Source organism: Lutjanus erythropterus, chromosome 15 (genome assembly GCF_056507025.1).
Source record: "Lutjanus erythropterus isolate fLutEry1 chromosome 15, fLutEry1.hap2, whole genome shotgun sequence".
NCBI classification, from domain to species: Eukaryota; Metazoa; Chordata; class Actinopteri; order Lutjaniformes; family Lutjanidae; genus Lutjanus; species Lutjanus erythropterus.
The window spans coordinates 13,230,621-13,246,842 of record NC_139331.1 but is presented as its reverse complement, the minus strand read 5'-3'; the positions used below and the strand labels follow the sequence as shown (position 1 = coordinate 13,246,842).

Sequence of the window (16,222 nt, the reverse complement as noted above, 5' to 3'; positions counted from 1 at the left end):
CAGGGATTATGGGTAAATCTGTGTGGCCCGTGGATGGATTGCTCTCTGTCTCACAAGGATTAGCTGAAGGTGACACTGAGGTGACAGGTCAGTGTCCATCTGTGTTTGTATGTGATGCCATAGTCTGGTGTGTGTGTGTGTGTGTGTGTGTGTGCATTTATGCATGGTGTGTACACGTATGTCTGTGTTATTAGCCTGAAACGTGCTGTAATCCATCAGAGTTAATGAGTTGTGTGTGTGTGTTCTCCTGCAGTGATGGCGCTGGAGTGTGTTTTGTGTGTGTGTGTGTGTCTTTTGGCTGACCTTGGCTTCAGTCTGTCAGATGAACACACTCCGAGGCCGTCCATACGGAGAGCAAGACACCATCAGATCCCCAGATGTCATCATACACAATCTGTCAGAAGTGTGTAACGTTAGCAAATAACAAGCAAAACGGCCCTGCCCTTGGGGAGAACGAGAGAGATTTGAGAGTTAATGAATGTGGAAGTGTGTCAGAGGTTAAATCAGTGGTTCCCAACCTGGGGATCAAGACCCTTCAAGGGGCCCAAAGACAAATCTGATAGGTCACAGGGTATTTAAAGGGATAATATTCAAGGGATTTTTACCTTGTCACGCCTCTGAAAATCCTTCAAATTAAACAATCATAAATGGTTAAACTATTCATGTCCAGATCATGGCCATGATATGTCCTTAGAGGTCACATGTAGATACTGATTCTTTTTTAGGAGGTCACAAACAGTTTACATCACACAAACTAGTTCTGACCTAGAAATTATTTGTTACACTGGCTTGACCATGTATTGTATGACTAACTGTAAGAAGGAAAATTGTCTGACACATCAAAATGATGTAAACTAGAAAGATTTTAGATTACGTTTCACAAAAAGAGCATCTATGACAGGGATACTCAACTTGCTTTAGCATCTGGGCCACTTCTGCAAAATTACAAGAGCACAGGAACTTCAAATGAAATGACCTATTAACTTAACTTATTAACTAAATTAACTTATTTCATGACTGACAGATAAATACTTAACTGCACTGAAAAGCTGCATCTTATTTTTTGTTGTAAATGCTTTGGTAACCTTTGAAAGCGTTTGTGTAACATTAAACATAGCTGGAACCTCTTTCGTCATGCAATCACTCAAAAGCTGAAATGATTCCCAAACATAAACTGCTCCTATCAGGGACAAAATGAATAATATATCAAGCTCTTAGTGTGTGTAGGCTAATATGCAGCATCCCAAGCAATAGCCAAGGGACATTCTTGAACATTTACCAATTGGTATTTCCAACAAGAAAAAAAAAGTATCACTGGTTTAGAATAACTTCAGTCAGATGAACATAATTGGATATTTCCTGTCCTACTCTCTCTAAACTGGATGATTTCTACTAACTCTGAAACATAACCTTTTTACATGTATACATATAGATATAGATAAATGTTCCCTAAAATTGTTTGTGGCAGTTGTTGGACGTCTTTATTAGCTAAGGCTTTTCTTAAGTGTTTAAGCCTACAAGGAGTATTTAACTGGTTCCAGACTATCAGCAAGAAGACTGCCTATTTCTGTAAAGTTGTCCATGATGCCTGCTGCTGGGTCTTTGTTTGCATTTTCCCAGACAAGGTTATGTTTTGTTTTGTTTGTTTTTTTTAGTGGAAGGACATTTTACTTTAGATAATTTTGACATTGTATTTTTTGGTTGTGGTGATTGAAACACCCCTGCTTTTCTCTACAGGGACCTTCAAAATTAACACAATATAAAAGTTACTTGTAGCAGCTTTAAGTTTGTGCAACCCAGTTTTGTATGTCACTAGTTTTAAATTAGCTAGTAGCTACTAGCTGCAAGCAAACATAGGCTACTGTTGGGTTTAGAAATAGTGCTTTCTAATTTAGAAACAAAGCGTTTCCTTCTTCTGCATTTTTTTTTTTCAGGTTTTTCATTTGGAGGCTGACACTAACAGGAGCCAGTGAAAGTAGAGCCCTTGTCATTCATGTGTTCAAATGAAGAGCAGCTGCTGTCATGTCTGCTGCTCCCCAGATGAATCTGCAAGCATGTCAGCAAAATGATGCACTTCCTATAGGATGCAAATAACCAAACATTTACATTTCTGAGCGGCACTGCTGAGCCCTTCCTGTACAAGGTAGGACTCAGTAGATTTCACCATCAGACATTGATTAGCAACCCTGGGAGCAAGAACACAGGTACAAACAGCTGTCACATGCCAAGAAAATCAACACGGGGAGCAGAGGCGCATACAAACGAGTTCAAATTAGTTGTCACAAAGCTGCTGGTTTTGTTTTCATCTCTTACAATTTACGTAAAGCTGTTGTTTGTGAAATAGAGCGTAGCAAAGGGTGAGTCTGTGCATGTCGCTCCTGACACATTTGATGACCTCTGTATGTCCAAGAAACATCAGTACAGCATTGAAATTACATATTAGTATACAATACACCTTTTTACTGTTATGATCTTGCAGTAAACATTGCAATCAAGGCCATCATTAGAACCATATAAATGTCTCCTAGCAGCCACAGCAACAGTGCATTCCATTATCTTGACAATAAGAAAATTAAAAACCTATCAGCAATATGCCTTGAATTTCTGTGCTGTGTGTTTTATTTTCAAGGATAAGTTGACAAACACAAATACGTCAGACTCTGAGAGGAAATTCTGGACTTGTTCCGTAGAGTTTGAGGATAGCATTATAGGTTTTTGTTTCAGTCCCTCAGAAATATGAAAGATTAACCTTTAAACTGAATTGAATTTATTAAATCAAGATGTTCAATCAAAGGACAAATTTGTTGTCTGAGATATGGATTTTTCAACCAAAAGGGGCCCCAGTAGACCTAAATGCATTCAGTGGGTTCACTTACATTGTAACGAAAAATCACACAGGAATTTAATGGAAACAACTAATCTTTTCTCATTAACTAAATATAAATATACAAGTTTATTTATTGAAGTTGAGTTCTCATTAAATTAAGTTTCTAAAGCAACATGATCAGCATATTAGCAGACCTCCCAGCATGCACTTTAGTTAAAACTCTCCTGAGACCTTTGTCTTTTTTTTTTCATAGTTTGAGGAAAACGCATGGTGAAAATCTTGCTGTGTGTCTCTAATATACTTTAAAATGGTCATGGTGGCTTGTTTTTACACTGTGAACATGTTAAAGGTGGGGTGCGCCATTCTGTAAAAAGATTGTTTATATTTGAAATCTAATCCTCCTTTAAAGATTTACTGCCACTTTCGCTCCCCCTCTCCTTCCTCTTGTCTGCAACCTGTTGGTCTGAGCCACTTGTTGTTTACCATTTGCAGAGCCAGGGCTGTGTCGAAACATCTGGTTTTTTTTTTTTGGGTTTTTTTTTTTGCAGCACGCACACAGAACAGGGAGCTAGAGGACCATGAGGAGATATTCCCTGAAACTGATAATTAGTGTATTGGATTAGAATTATCACACACCTCTTTTAAAACATTTTTTTACAGTGTAGACCCACCATGGATTGAAAGCAGGGGTGAAAGTAACCAATCAAAACTACTCAAATTTGTGTAATTTAGTAATTTTTGGGAGTACTTGTACTTTTATGAGTAGTCAGTATTTTTACCTGTACTTAAGTATGCATTACACTGTTTAATCTACTTTGTTACTTTTATAATCATAAGTGAATACTGAGTACAATTTGAATTACAGAAGGCAATTTCTGTAGATATTATGGCTTGTGAATACTGGCTGTTGAAAATCTGATGCTAAACTGCATTGCTGGCTTTAAAAGTTGAATAATACTGAGAAAGTATGAAAGATGTTGAATATTTTAAAATTTATTGAAAAGCTCATGTCAAACAGAATTGCTGGCTTTAATAATTTTGTATGTAGAAGCAGCTGAAGGATTGTGAAAAGTAGGAAAAGTGGGAAAGTTTCTCATTTGTATGATTAGGATTTAAAAGTTAAAGACGTGGGACATTATAAGGTTTGAATGGAGTTTCTGGCTTAAAATATGAATGTGAAGAATACCTTTAGAATTTATATATAAACATTTCATCTGCACTTTGGTTGCCAGTAAGGCTATCTGACCATAAACCAAGCATTGAAAACCGTGATGTACAGACAGAAAAAGTGAAAATACTGCAGCAGGCGCAGATTTGGAGAGGTGACCTTCACCACTGAGCAGAACAGAGCAGGAGTTGGGAGAAATTTAGACTGAGGATTTGGAGAAACAGAAACTCCTTTCAATTGAATGCCTGCATTAATTTAATCAATGATTAAAAAGTAAATAATAGTCTGAGAACTTGATTGAAAGCAACTGTGTGCTGCTGTATGTGTACATGTGTTCAAGTGCAAAAAATGTAACCGAACGTGTGCGAGTGTCCAAGAAAACGAGTGACGTCTGTGGTTTTTCAGACATGTGTACAGTATGTGCGAGTGTTGGTGCCCAGCAGGCAGCAGGGTGATGGTGGAGGTGTGGGCACGGGCCTCGCAGTTTCTGTGATGTGCTCTGACACACAGATGGCAGCTGACACAACACAGATAGACTCTCACTCTCACTCCTCCTCCTCCTTCTCCTCCTCCTTCCTCTCCAAAATGGATGTTCTCTCTCCTGTTCGCCTTTATGCGCCTTCATCTATCGCCTGACTTGATAGACATTCAAATGAATGCAAAAAATATTATCACCACTCTCCTTTCCTGGTTTTCATTTCCTCTTCTTCACCCGCCTCTCTTCCTTCACATTTCCCTTCTGTACCCTCTTTTTCTCTGTCGTCCTCATCCACACGGTTATGATCTTGTCCAGGTGCGAGTAAAGCATTTTTGGATGAGATTCCAGCAAATATGCAAAGAAGCAGGATGTCACAGTTGAATGATTTCAAATGAACATCCACAGTCCCTATCAGCAGCTTCCTTTGTCAAAACAGCCCACATGCAGCACCGCACATGTGCAGCTAAATTTGCTTTAAAATGAAAGTTCGAACTGGGTTTTTTTTTCTTACTGGGACTCCACCGAGTAGTTTTTCACATGGTGTCGAGATTTCCCCCCACCTAGCTGCTAATGAACATTCCTGGCACATTTGAAACATGTTAATGTAAGCAAATGATGCCTATATTTGTGTGCAAATTGTTTTGAATACCCTCCAGGCCGGTGCTGATTCACGCAGTAGCCCTGTTTTCCTCAAGCCAAATCACAACCTCTCAGTTCATTACTTCTGACAGGAAACAGAGGGCTATGAGGGATTGATGCACTCTCTCACACACACACACACACATGCTCCTTCTCTTCTTGTGCTTGTTCCATTGGCTGTATAGAAAACCAATCAAACTTCTGTCTAACGTGGAGCTGCATGCAAATGTAGCGAGGTCTTCTGGCTTAATGACACTCAACACCAGATGGAGGAGCTTGCAAACTTGGGGGTTAACTGTGAATTAAAAGAAGACAGTCAGTGGTTTTATAGTCTCTGATTGAAAAGAGAAACTGAGTGTAAACTGAATAAATAAAACAGAAACACATGTAACAAGATTAAACAGCTACAGACACGGTAGCAGCACTGTGAGGCACAGCGGGGCATAAAGCTAAATGCTAAAAGAATGCTAACATGCTCAGAATGATGAATGCTTACAGGCTCATGTTGAACATGTATGTTTACTATGTTCACCGTCCAAATTTAACAGGATGGAATATTTGTTTTGGATTTTGTTTCTGCCACTGCAGAGAACCCACTGTCTCAGCACATGGGGTGCATGCTCCACCAACCAAGCTATCGGGCCACCATTTAGCGTCTTAGCATGCTAACATTGACAAATAAGCAGGACGTGGGAGTAGTTATGGTGCATTCCAGTTCATTCAGAGGTAAGACGTCAGAGCTGAGAATGATATTACGTTTAAGTTGACCATGTTTCAGTACACAAAGTCATAAAAAAACAACTTTTTTGTGCTTGATAGCAACTCATGATGCTGCATTTTGCACATACAAATGTCAAACCTCAGTCTCCTGGGTGGAACTTCTATGCTTATTGTATTCATCCACCACAACCTGCTCCTGGTGTGGACTTTTCTTGCTCTATAAGTGTCAGCTGCATTCATAAAGCCTTGCTTTCTGGCAGCCAACTTTCTGGGCTTTCTGACAGATTTCTGGCAGAAAGCACTAGAGGCTTGCTCCACCCGTGTGCTACCAAGCACTCATTCATTCATTGTCTGTAACCGCTTATCCTTGATGGGTCGCGGGGGGCTGGAGCCTATCCCAGCTGACATTGGGCGAGAGGCGGGGTACGCCCTGGACAATTCGCCAGTTCATCGCAGGGCTACCAAGGACTAAATTAATTGAATTAAGTGCAGCTAAGTCTGATGGGAGCGTCATTAATTTGCAAGTTTTGGTTCATAAATCAATGTATTTGTCAATTTAAAATTCACCAGCATTTGACCTCATGATGGTGTTAGATGATGAAAAGTTATTACAATACATCACTAGGGAGGCATGAACCAAATTTCATAGCAATCCATTCGATAATTGTTGAGATATTTCAGTCTGGACCAAAGTGATGTTTTCAACTGGTTCCACTGTGATGATCAAAGCCAAAAGTGACACTTTGATTTGGTTGCAAACTGACCTTTCCTCTTTGGCAAAGAAGTCAAATTTACCCAGATGACTCACACCGCTTTAACAGTCCGTGTTGAAGTGCGCACGTGCATCTGGAGGGCACATGTGGGCAGCAGGAAGAGAATGCAAGATAGACAGAGTGATAGTGTTCATGTGAGTGAGATAGATAGCTGGGGTGTTGGCAGGGATTAATGTGAGTTTGTAACTTAAGGGCATGACTTCCTGCTCGATAGAATCTAGAGCATCAGCTCCCCTGCAGGCGATTAATGCATTGCTTTTTTTTTTTTTAACCAACTTGCATTCCAGTGCACGCACTCTGTTTCTAAAGGTTACCACCCTGTTGTTGTGGACCTGCGTGGTGTAAATGTAGTTAACATGAATGAATGCAGGTTTTGTTAGTGTGCCTTTCCTGTTAGTGCAGCGTCTTCCACTACAAGCTGTTTGGCTTTTAATAGCTCATGTGGGGAATACTGTTGCTATTGTTAAGCAGTCAGTGTTTGCATGCCATTCCAGTGTGGTTGTAACTGCAGGATGATGCACTCGTCTGCCTCTTAATGGATCCTTTTGTCAGCGATGAGGTGTATAGAGCCCGAGTGGTTTTGTTATCTGAGCGAGGTGTTTTTTTTCCCCCCTCACTCCTCCTTCTAACTCCCCACTCTCGTTTCTCGCTCTATATATACTGTAGTTTGTATCTCGGGGGAAATGGATACGTGTCAGTATCTCAGAGACTGGCAGCCCATCTATTATAGTTTATCGTATGTGTGTGTTTGTGTGTGAAAGAGAAACAGAGAGGTATGGAGAAAAGCGTGGTTCATCATCCACACTCCCCTGCAGGTAACCATATTAGTGAATTGGCTGTGATGCCGCAGGCTCCCTCTACATGATTAGATTGTTTTGGTAAAAAGAGAGAGATGCAGACGGATAGTCTATGTGAAAGATGGAGGGGATGTGGTCAGCTTCAAGAGGCAGGCATTGATCAGCAACAAATCTGCCAAAGTGAGAGACTTCTACCCTATCAGACATCCTATGCATTACAGTGAAAACGTAATATCAGTTACCTATTCATGTTTTTCATATTTATTCCTCCTTTCTGTCTTGATGCTGCTTCATAAAAAAAGAACAGCAAAATGGCACACACACACACACACACGGCTTTTGGACTGAGCAAATCCAGTGGATGACTGCATAACGGGAGACTGTTTACTGTTTTCTAGTATTTGATTCAGATGCATGTTTCCTGACTAACGCAACAAACTGAGGGCAGAGGGGCAGTATCTGGCTTAGGTGCCACATGTTCTCAGCTAGTTTGCAATTATGTTATCATTACATGACATAGGCTACGTTCACACTGCAGGCAAAAGTGGCAATAAGTTGCAAGTAATCTGATCTTTTCTACTCTGATTTGTGATGTGATCCTAAATCAGATACAGATCTGATTTTTTTGCCATGTGACCTCAGTTTGAACCATCATATTCAAAGTCATTCTACTTTTCGACTTCAAGTGTCTGCCACAAGACTCTTGTGGAGACAGATGCAGTTAGAAGTAGCTCTCAACATCCTGAAATTTTGGATGAAATCTGTGTCTGTGAAGTCATTCTCGTCACAATTTTAACATTCCTCACTCACGCCTCATCCGTGTTAACATCTGCTCAGAAATGTGTTCGTTCTGTTACACTGCAACAACCTAAAAATGAAATAAATGCTGACTTCAGTGGCTTCCACAGCAGGCTGTATGTGAAGCCTTTGTTATTGTTCTTTTGTGCATGTAAGTCAGTTCAGGACTGTGAGCAGGTCACACTAAAATCTGATGTTGGCCATGTTTAAAAAAATAATGTGAGCAGCTAAACTAAACAAAAAAAAGAGCAGTAAGGGCTATAGTGTGAACATACTAGTCATAGCTGGTGAATCACATGTCTGGAAGAGGACAGAAATGGATTTTAGAACAACCGAGCAGCTTATCTTCAAGCTCTCTGTTGAGATGCAGAATGAAAAGAGGAGAAATCTAAAATAATGATTTTTTAAAATAGACTCAAATGGAGCTCAGCTGATCTGCAATAAATCATTCCAGATTGATTGCAAGGCCCAGGCTCCTTTGGTTTTAGCCTCATAGAGACATAGAGCTGCATTTCAATAGTCGTTCAACACGCCTGCTGCTTCCCCTCAGCACTTGCCCTCAGGGGAACCCATTTGTCTGAAAATCTTAAGTGAACTTGGTGAAATCAGCCCTCGAAGGGCTGATGGAGCAAGTCAACAATGGTGGTCACTCTAGAGGTGTATATATCACCCAAAATGCACTGCAGTCATGCATGCATTTATTTATTTATTAACTTATTCGCCAGGGAGAATGCATGCTAACATTTCAGTTCACACATCAGTGTAAGTGCGCTGGAGTTATTTTCATCTGTATTGCAGATGAATTTTGCTTTTCAGTTTTTCTGATATATCTTAAAGGTCTGTATCGGCAGGCTTATGTGTGTATATGTTCATTGGCCTTTTTAGAACATAGTTTCTTAATAAATTCTCATTTATAGCTTGATATTTCACTGAAAATGTTGTATAAGTAATTGCAGTTAATATTTTCTTAGATTGTTACACTGTTCAGCTTGTGTGATTTCTAATCTGTAAACACATGGGAAAAAAATGCTGTTTTGCAAAATATCATCGACCCATAACAATAATAGTAATGATAATCATGACACAGATCACAAGCAGAAATTTCTAAATCAGTAAATAGTGCAGCTCATTACCAAGTGCAGAGGACAATTTTGCCTGGTTGAAATGAGTCTGCAGGTTTTTCTGATGTTTTCTAAAAGCAGTGCAGTGGGAAGACTACAACTGCCAGTTGCTCCGGATAGTTTGGGCTGACTGAAAGTCCACAAGGACAAGTGTGTTCCATTAAAATCCACCACTCCTCTCCTGCCCTCTTTTCCCTCGACTCTCTGTGCATCGTACTCTGTTACGTAATACCAGTGGCTGAGGGGAAGTGAATGAGGGGAAGTGGAACAACTGATGAAATGCAGGGATACTCTCAGGCTCATATGGAGTTAGCAGGTTGTAAGTATAGTCAGGAACCAGGCCTAAAACAGCTTTAATGGATACCAGTCACCAGTCAATAAATATAAGGGTTTATGTGTGAATACGCCATTCACAAAATCCCCCCATCCACCCCCACCCTTGTATTCAACACCTGGCATTTAGTGTATATACTTTCTCCAGAATGTAGGTTGCAGACTGGCATATTAAGGTTGGATCTAATTCTTCATGTGTGCACTATGCAGAGCAAGCAAGCAGGTGGGGGGACGGCAAATCCGTCTGCCGCCGACATAAACAAACATAGCAGGTGTGACTGTGCATTTCCACGGCACCTGTCCAATTTCACCTGTTGTTATCAAACATTACGGTTCGTACCCAGACTGGGTCAGTGGAGACAAAGGCCAGGGAGCTGGTACTATTTTACCAACAAAATCACACTGCGTGGGTTGCTTTTGCACCTGGCTGACATTGAATTATGATGCGGATTTGTTGACATGTCAGCGTGCGTACGTGCTGCGAGCATTAACATGCTTTCTTCATCCAGATTACATATTCAGAGACAAGTCTAGTTGAAAGTCTGGCCTCTTTCTTTCATTTACAATCTGTCTAGCCGTCCTATCTGTCTTTCTTTCTGTCTTTCTTTCTGTCTCTCTCCTGACATAAAAGAGCACAATCCTACATTGTTTGTTCCGTTGTAACCTCACAGCCGCATTTTCAAGATGGTTTTCCCTGCGTGATGAAACGAGCCCTGTCAGGAGCTACAGCCGATTACATGGCTTCATGCAGTGATCAGTCTTTGTGTATAAACACTTTTTTTTTTTTTTTTAAAGCGATCGATGCAACGCAACATGTTGATGGATAAACTCCTACAGTGTCTTAGTGACAGTGAAAAAGCTTCTGTCTGCCTTTTCTGTCTGACGGAGAGCTTCAGAGGAGAGACATGGAAAGATCTAGTCTTTGTTTATGTAATGAGCACACTGTGTTTTTTCTCTCCTTCCTTCGTCTCCTCTGCCTCGGAGATATAATCGAACCACATACGCCCACTCTGAGAATCTTTTTTGGTGTCAGTCCTAATGTCACGGCTCATATTAAATGCTTGACAGTGAATCACACGTGTAATGGATTCAATCAGATGTGTGACCTCTGAGACTATGAGACACACTGAGTCTCTTCTGACCTGCACATGTTGCTCTTCATGAGGAATCCTAACCCTCTTTACTGCGTGACAGCTGTGCCGTGTTCACATTAATGACCCTTCAAACCTATTTTCTCAATCGGCTTCTTACCAAAATAAACAGGCTCTCACATTAGTGCGCTATTATCTGACTAAGTAAGAATGAAACTGGTAATTTCACATGAGAGATTTCTGTTTTTATGTTTTGTCTGTGTTATTTTCCCTGCTTTGAGGTGGATGGACACATTTCAGGATTTAGAAATATGAGAATCTGAATCCAGTGTTGCCAGATGTGTGATAAGTATCGTATCTGAGCTATAATTTTAGCAACCATACGAAAGGATTCCAAAAAAGACAGAATGTGCGATAATTTTGCTATTTCAGCAAACCCACAATGAAAACTTGTTGTGATTTGAGAGCAACCAAACATATCAGCACTGCACTGATCGAGCCGACACAGTGTGTAGAAATGGGGCTTTTATTTTGACAGGTAAGAACAGAAAGAGTCCCCTCCATTGGATAACCCCAACATCCCTCACCTTACTGCACATGGAATATTACAATATTTGGTTAATAACAGCATAAAAACAGTTTAAGATTTATGTAGCCAAGATAACTTTTCTAATTTTCAACGACTAATTGAAAAATCATAATTTATTTAAATATTTACACACAATAGTTACACAGACTTCTCACAAATTCCACCATAATCCCTGTTTGAAAAACCAACTGCTTAGTGAAGCTCTGTATTATACAAAAGGTCTGACCTTTTCTATACTATTTTAAACAGAAAATTGCCAGTCTATGATAAAATTGAGATTAAACGTAAATAAGAATCATCTTAAATGTACATGGATGTTGAACAGTATTCATAAAAATTCCTTGACTGTATTAATCTCAACCAAACAGACAAATACAGTTTAATATCTTCAATAGGACCTGTGATACCCGACGTAGACTGCACATAATGTACCATAATGCCTCACTCAGTTTGCAGAGATGTAAAACCTAGGATGGAGAGCTACTTCATATGTTTTGGAATTGCTCATATCTGGAAGAATTTTTTAAACATGCCATTACAATAACTTCAAATATTATGAAATAGCTGGGACAAGTCTATTCCACAAAAATCTAGATTCTACAAAAATCTGAACTTCATTCTTTGCAAAGACAATGGCTGAACGAATTAACATCCTGGAGTATCCCTGAAAAGATCTTGCACAGTAAACCAGCAACGGATGAAAAAATATGAAGCTCCTGTGTGACGTAACTACATCATTAAAACCCCCTTGGCTCGTGAATTAGTGTGGAAACACGTCCGCCTGAGTTCCTGTTGTGTATTCCATATCATATTATATACACGCTATTAAAACACATTAGGAGCTAATATCTTACATGAATGAATTTTATTCATTTATTAATTTTTTTATTTTCCAATTGTGAACAAAGGGTGACCACACCAGGGTCATGGATGGGGTTGGGAGGAGATACTTTGTTTCTGTTTACTGGTTTGTGATGTTTTGTTTTCTTCGTCTGTCTGTCTACTCCTAAAAAGTCCTGCGTGAAGATGGCTTAGTTCTTGAGAGGGAACTATATAAATAACAGTGATTTATTCACATTTTAAAGAAAACATTTTAAACATCTGGTGAAAATCAGTAGTAGCTATTTAGCCATTGTGCCTGCACTAGCTGGTAACTAATTAAAACAAACATGTAATGTTACTTAGTTACTAGTTACATTGAGGTGAAGGAATACCAGCTACCAGTCAACTTGGAGCCCTTCAGCCATTTAAGATACATGTGCAGCTGGACTGGACCAGAGAAGCTTGGATTACGACACACACAGGAGTGGGATTTCATTTTTTGCTAAGGGCGCCACCATACTTCACTATATCTACTATATTCACTACAGATAACAAATTCTTCTTTGCTGCTATATTAATGTGCAAAAACTTATATATGGACCCTGTGAAGGTGCAAGAGAACAACAGGAACGACCTGTAAACACAACATTGAGATATTAATATCACCTTGTGAAGGTGCTGCGATGAGCGGAACATGTGAACAAACACCTGTCTGTTTACACATCCAGCAGACACAGAGCAACATCAGCACACATTTTGAGTCATTTTTCTGACCATCTGCTGAATGTAAGTCTAATAATCACTCTAGTTTTAGTTCTTTGTTCTCTTCACACTCCTCAAGGAATTATCTGGCTTTTTAGCTGTGAAATGCTCCACAGTGTTCATCAGCTAGACAGTAACTGTGTCTGTCTGCTGTTTGGTGGCGGAGCAGTACATTCAGTTTATTATAGTTTATTTACTAAAAGCAGCAGCAGTGAGGGTGTACCAAAACTGTGTTGGCCGCTGCTTGTGAAATCAAAATAATGAGCTAAAAGACAATAAAAAAGCTCTACAGAGTTGAGGGGAACTGAGTCATGTCATAATTCTCTGAGTTCATCACTATAAGTAATACCTTTTACATCACATGTTGTCAGTTGATATAATGTTAATATGAAAGTGTTGATTAGTGCAGGTTTATCCTTGTTTATTGGGTGTAAATACATAAAGTTCTTAAGTAAACATTAAAGTCCTCCTCCACTCAAGAATATTTCTGCAAAGTGGAACCAAAGGTAAAAAATAGAAGAGAGTTTGACACGAAAGAGCTGTTTTCACATTCATCTCCTGAAAGTGGAAAGTTTCTCTTATCATTGAAATTCTGATTTTAAGGGGCGGGCCTACGAGCATGATTTGTGACATCACAACTAGTTTGAAAGTCAGTGCTGATCCAGTTACTTATAACTAGAGTGAAGAAACCTGCCAGTGCACGTACAATGAGAATGGATGGAGCAGGAAAGTAGAAAACTACTTGTCCAGCAGGAGAACTTAAGAAATTGATAAAATGTATTTATAGATTCTGGCAGTTTTAATGAGGTAGAAAGAGAAGATGCCTTTTTAAGGATTTTAATATGAAAAAGAAAAACATCAGACACACATTATTTTCCCAAGCAAACTGTTTGTATATAAAATTAATTAATATTCCCACATGTCTCAAGGGGATTTCTAAGATTTGAAAGCAAATTTGAGGATCTGACTGGTGTAAGAATAGTCAGTAAAGCAGCAAGAGATTATATCCCTTTTATTATATAGTTGGCTTTAACAGTAAAGATGCTGTATTTGTTGTAGTTGTTATCTTTCCTCATCAGGACCCGCTGTTTGTAGTAGTCCTGTTGGCCTTTTGTCTATCCTGTAATCAGCTTCACTCAGCAGTGTCTGATCCTTAAATTTATGAACCTCCCTCGATGTGGTCCGAGGGGTAATTACATCTGCCAGAGAATGAGACACGTGTTAGTCCTTCTATCTCAGCAGGGCTCAGTTACTCAACCTGATGCTGGTGTGTGTGTGTGTGTGTGTGTGTGTGTGTGTGTGTGTCCCTGTTTAAACAGTGCTAATTGGCACTCTGAGTGCTCTGAGTCCACCTTTCCAAGAGTGTCTTCTGTGTCACCACTTTCTCAGCCTGCCAGTCGAATTAAACCCATCCCCTCGGCAGCTGATGCCAAGACCATTATCAGACCGCTGAAGGGAATATCCCCAAAGGCTAATTCCCCTGTCTCCTCTTGCACTTTATCTTACGGCCTTCTCACAGAAAGGTGGATACAGCCGACCAGCGCTTCCAGGTGCCATTTAAAATTCAGCCTGTCTGCAAATGCCACAGGAGATGCAGCAGTAAGGCCACATTCAGACAGAATCCAGTGTTGCGGCCTCTAGCCACAGGGTTGTGCGGTGGTGGGGGGGAAGCTTATTTGTGCTGAAAACATAACCACTGTCAAACAATCAGAAAATAACATTCTGTTTCTCTGATTCACCTACTTTCTTGCTACAATCGCTCCCTCTCCCCATTTAGTCTGTACCTTGTTTGCCCACAGCTGCGTGATCTCTCTCTTTCTCAAACAGACACAAACACTATTTGCTATTTTGCATCAGAACCTGCAAACCAGTTCGAAATGTTGAAGCTGATTACACAAAATAAACCAAACAAGGACAGAACTGTAGAGTAGCATCATGAATTCTGCCTGGATAGAACTCATTTTCAGTGATATTTCAGGTTAACTATAGACTGTCTGATCACCGGCTTGTGATTGGCCACCAGTGTGACATCGGGTTGTGTTTCCTTAGAAATTGACTGGTTAAACTTTCTCACTAGATTTTGACTTTTGAATCAAACTCAAACTCTTAAGTTTATAAATGAACTAAAAGTTTTGCAGACCTAAATCTTTTATTGAGATAATCTACTATTCTTCTTTAGATAAAATTGATTCTTTAGTTTTAGATGCAGTTGAAAAGTATTTACCATTATTCACTTTCACTGCAGTGAGTTTATTCAGCAATTTTTGAGGTCTCTAAAACTTTAAACAGCAACAGTTTACCTAAAGAAGAAAAGTAAATTATCTCAGCAAAACATTGTTAGTCTGTAAAACGTTTTCAAAACTTGAGAGTTTTGAAAGTTTGGGATCAAAAGTCTATTTAAATAAGTTCCCTTGAAATTTTGAGCATTCCCAAGTGTAGACGGGTACTTCCGATGAGAAAGATAAAGAAAAGTAAAGGTAGACACCTGTGTTGTTAAAATTAGCCAAAAACGCCTAATGACGGTATTGACCCCTGTGAAAAACTCGTCTTTAAGTGGCTGTATGACAGTCTACAAACATTCCTCAAGTGTTTGATCTGTAAGGTTTGTTGTCCTGTGGGATTTTGGCTCCAGTTTTTCATGTAAAGGTGTTTTTGTTTTATAACAAAGAGACAACCTTGATCAAGGAGGCTGGCTTTAGTCTGAATGGATGTATGTTTTAATCACAAATCCTGGATCTGTTTGCGGCTCTTTAATGAGGCCTACTCCAGCTGGAAGGCTGTCGGCGCGGCTGCTTTGATCAGTGGCCCATGGACACGGGATTACACTGCTAACACACCACGCTAATGGAGCCACGGGGCAAACACACACACAAACACGCGCCCAAACACGCACACACAACACAAATGCAAATTTAAGAAATATACATACAAACTCAACCTCTGACAAGGGCACAATCCCATAAGCCTTGTCTTGTTCATGCGCAGCCCATTGTGTCAGGCCCTTTCATCTGGCTGCGTCTGTTTGTGCTGGTTTGGGTCGGTTGAGTTTTAGGCTGGGCGTTGAAGTCTCTGCCAAAGAGGGCTCAGTGAGAAAGGTCCAAAGCTCAGCGCTGACACACAGCCCAACTCTAGAGACTAATGGCTTGTAGCTCCCAACATATGTTGCTTTGTGTAATTGCTTTAATTGCTGTCATTGTACGTAATGGTTGGTCTTTTTCATCTTCCCTGGTGGTGTAGGCATTCTGCTAATTATATCTGTCAGCCCTGCAGCCAAAACGAGCGTTTCACTGTGAATTCAGAGCAG

At 39.9% G+C, this 16,222-nt stretch overlaps 1 protein-coding gene across 4 annotated transcripts in view; it reads left to right on the top strand.

Moving 5' to 3' along the window:
- Positions 1-16,222, top strand: part of klhl29 (kelch-like family member 29) — a 321,705-nt gene that overhangs the window by 282,333 nt on the left and 23,150 nt on the right. The gene's annotated exons all lie outside the window — the stretch shown is intronic.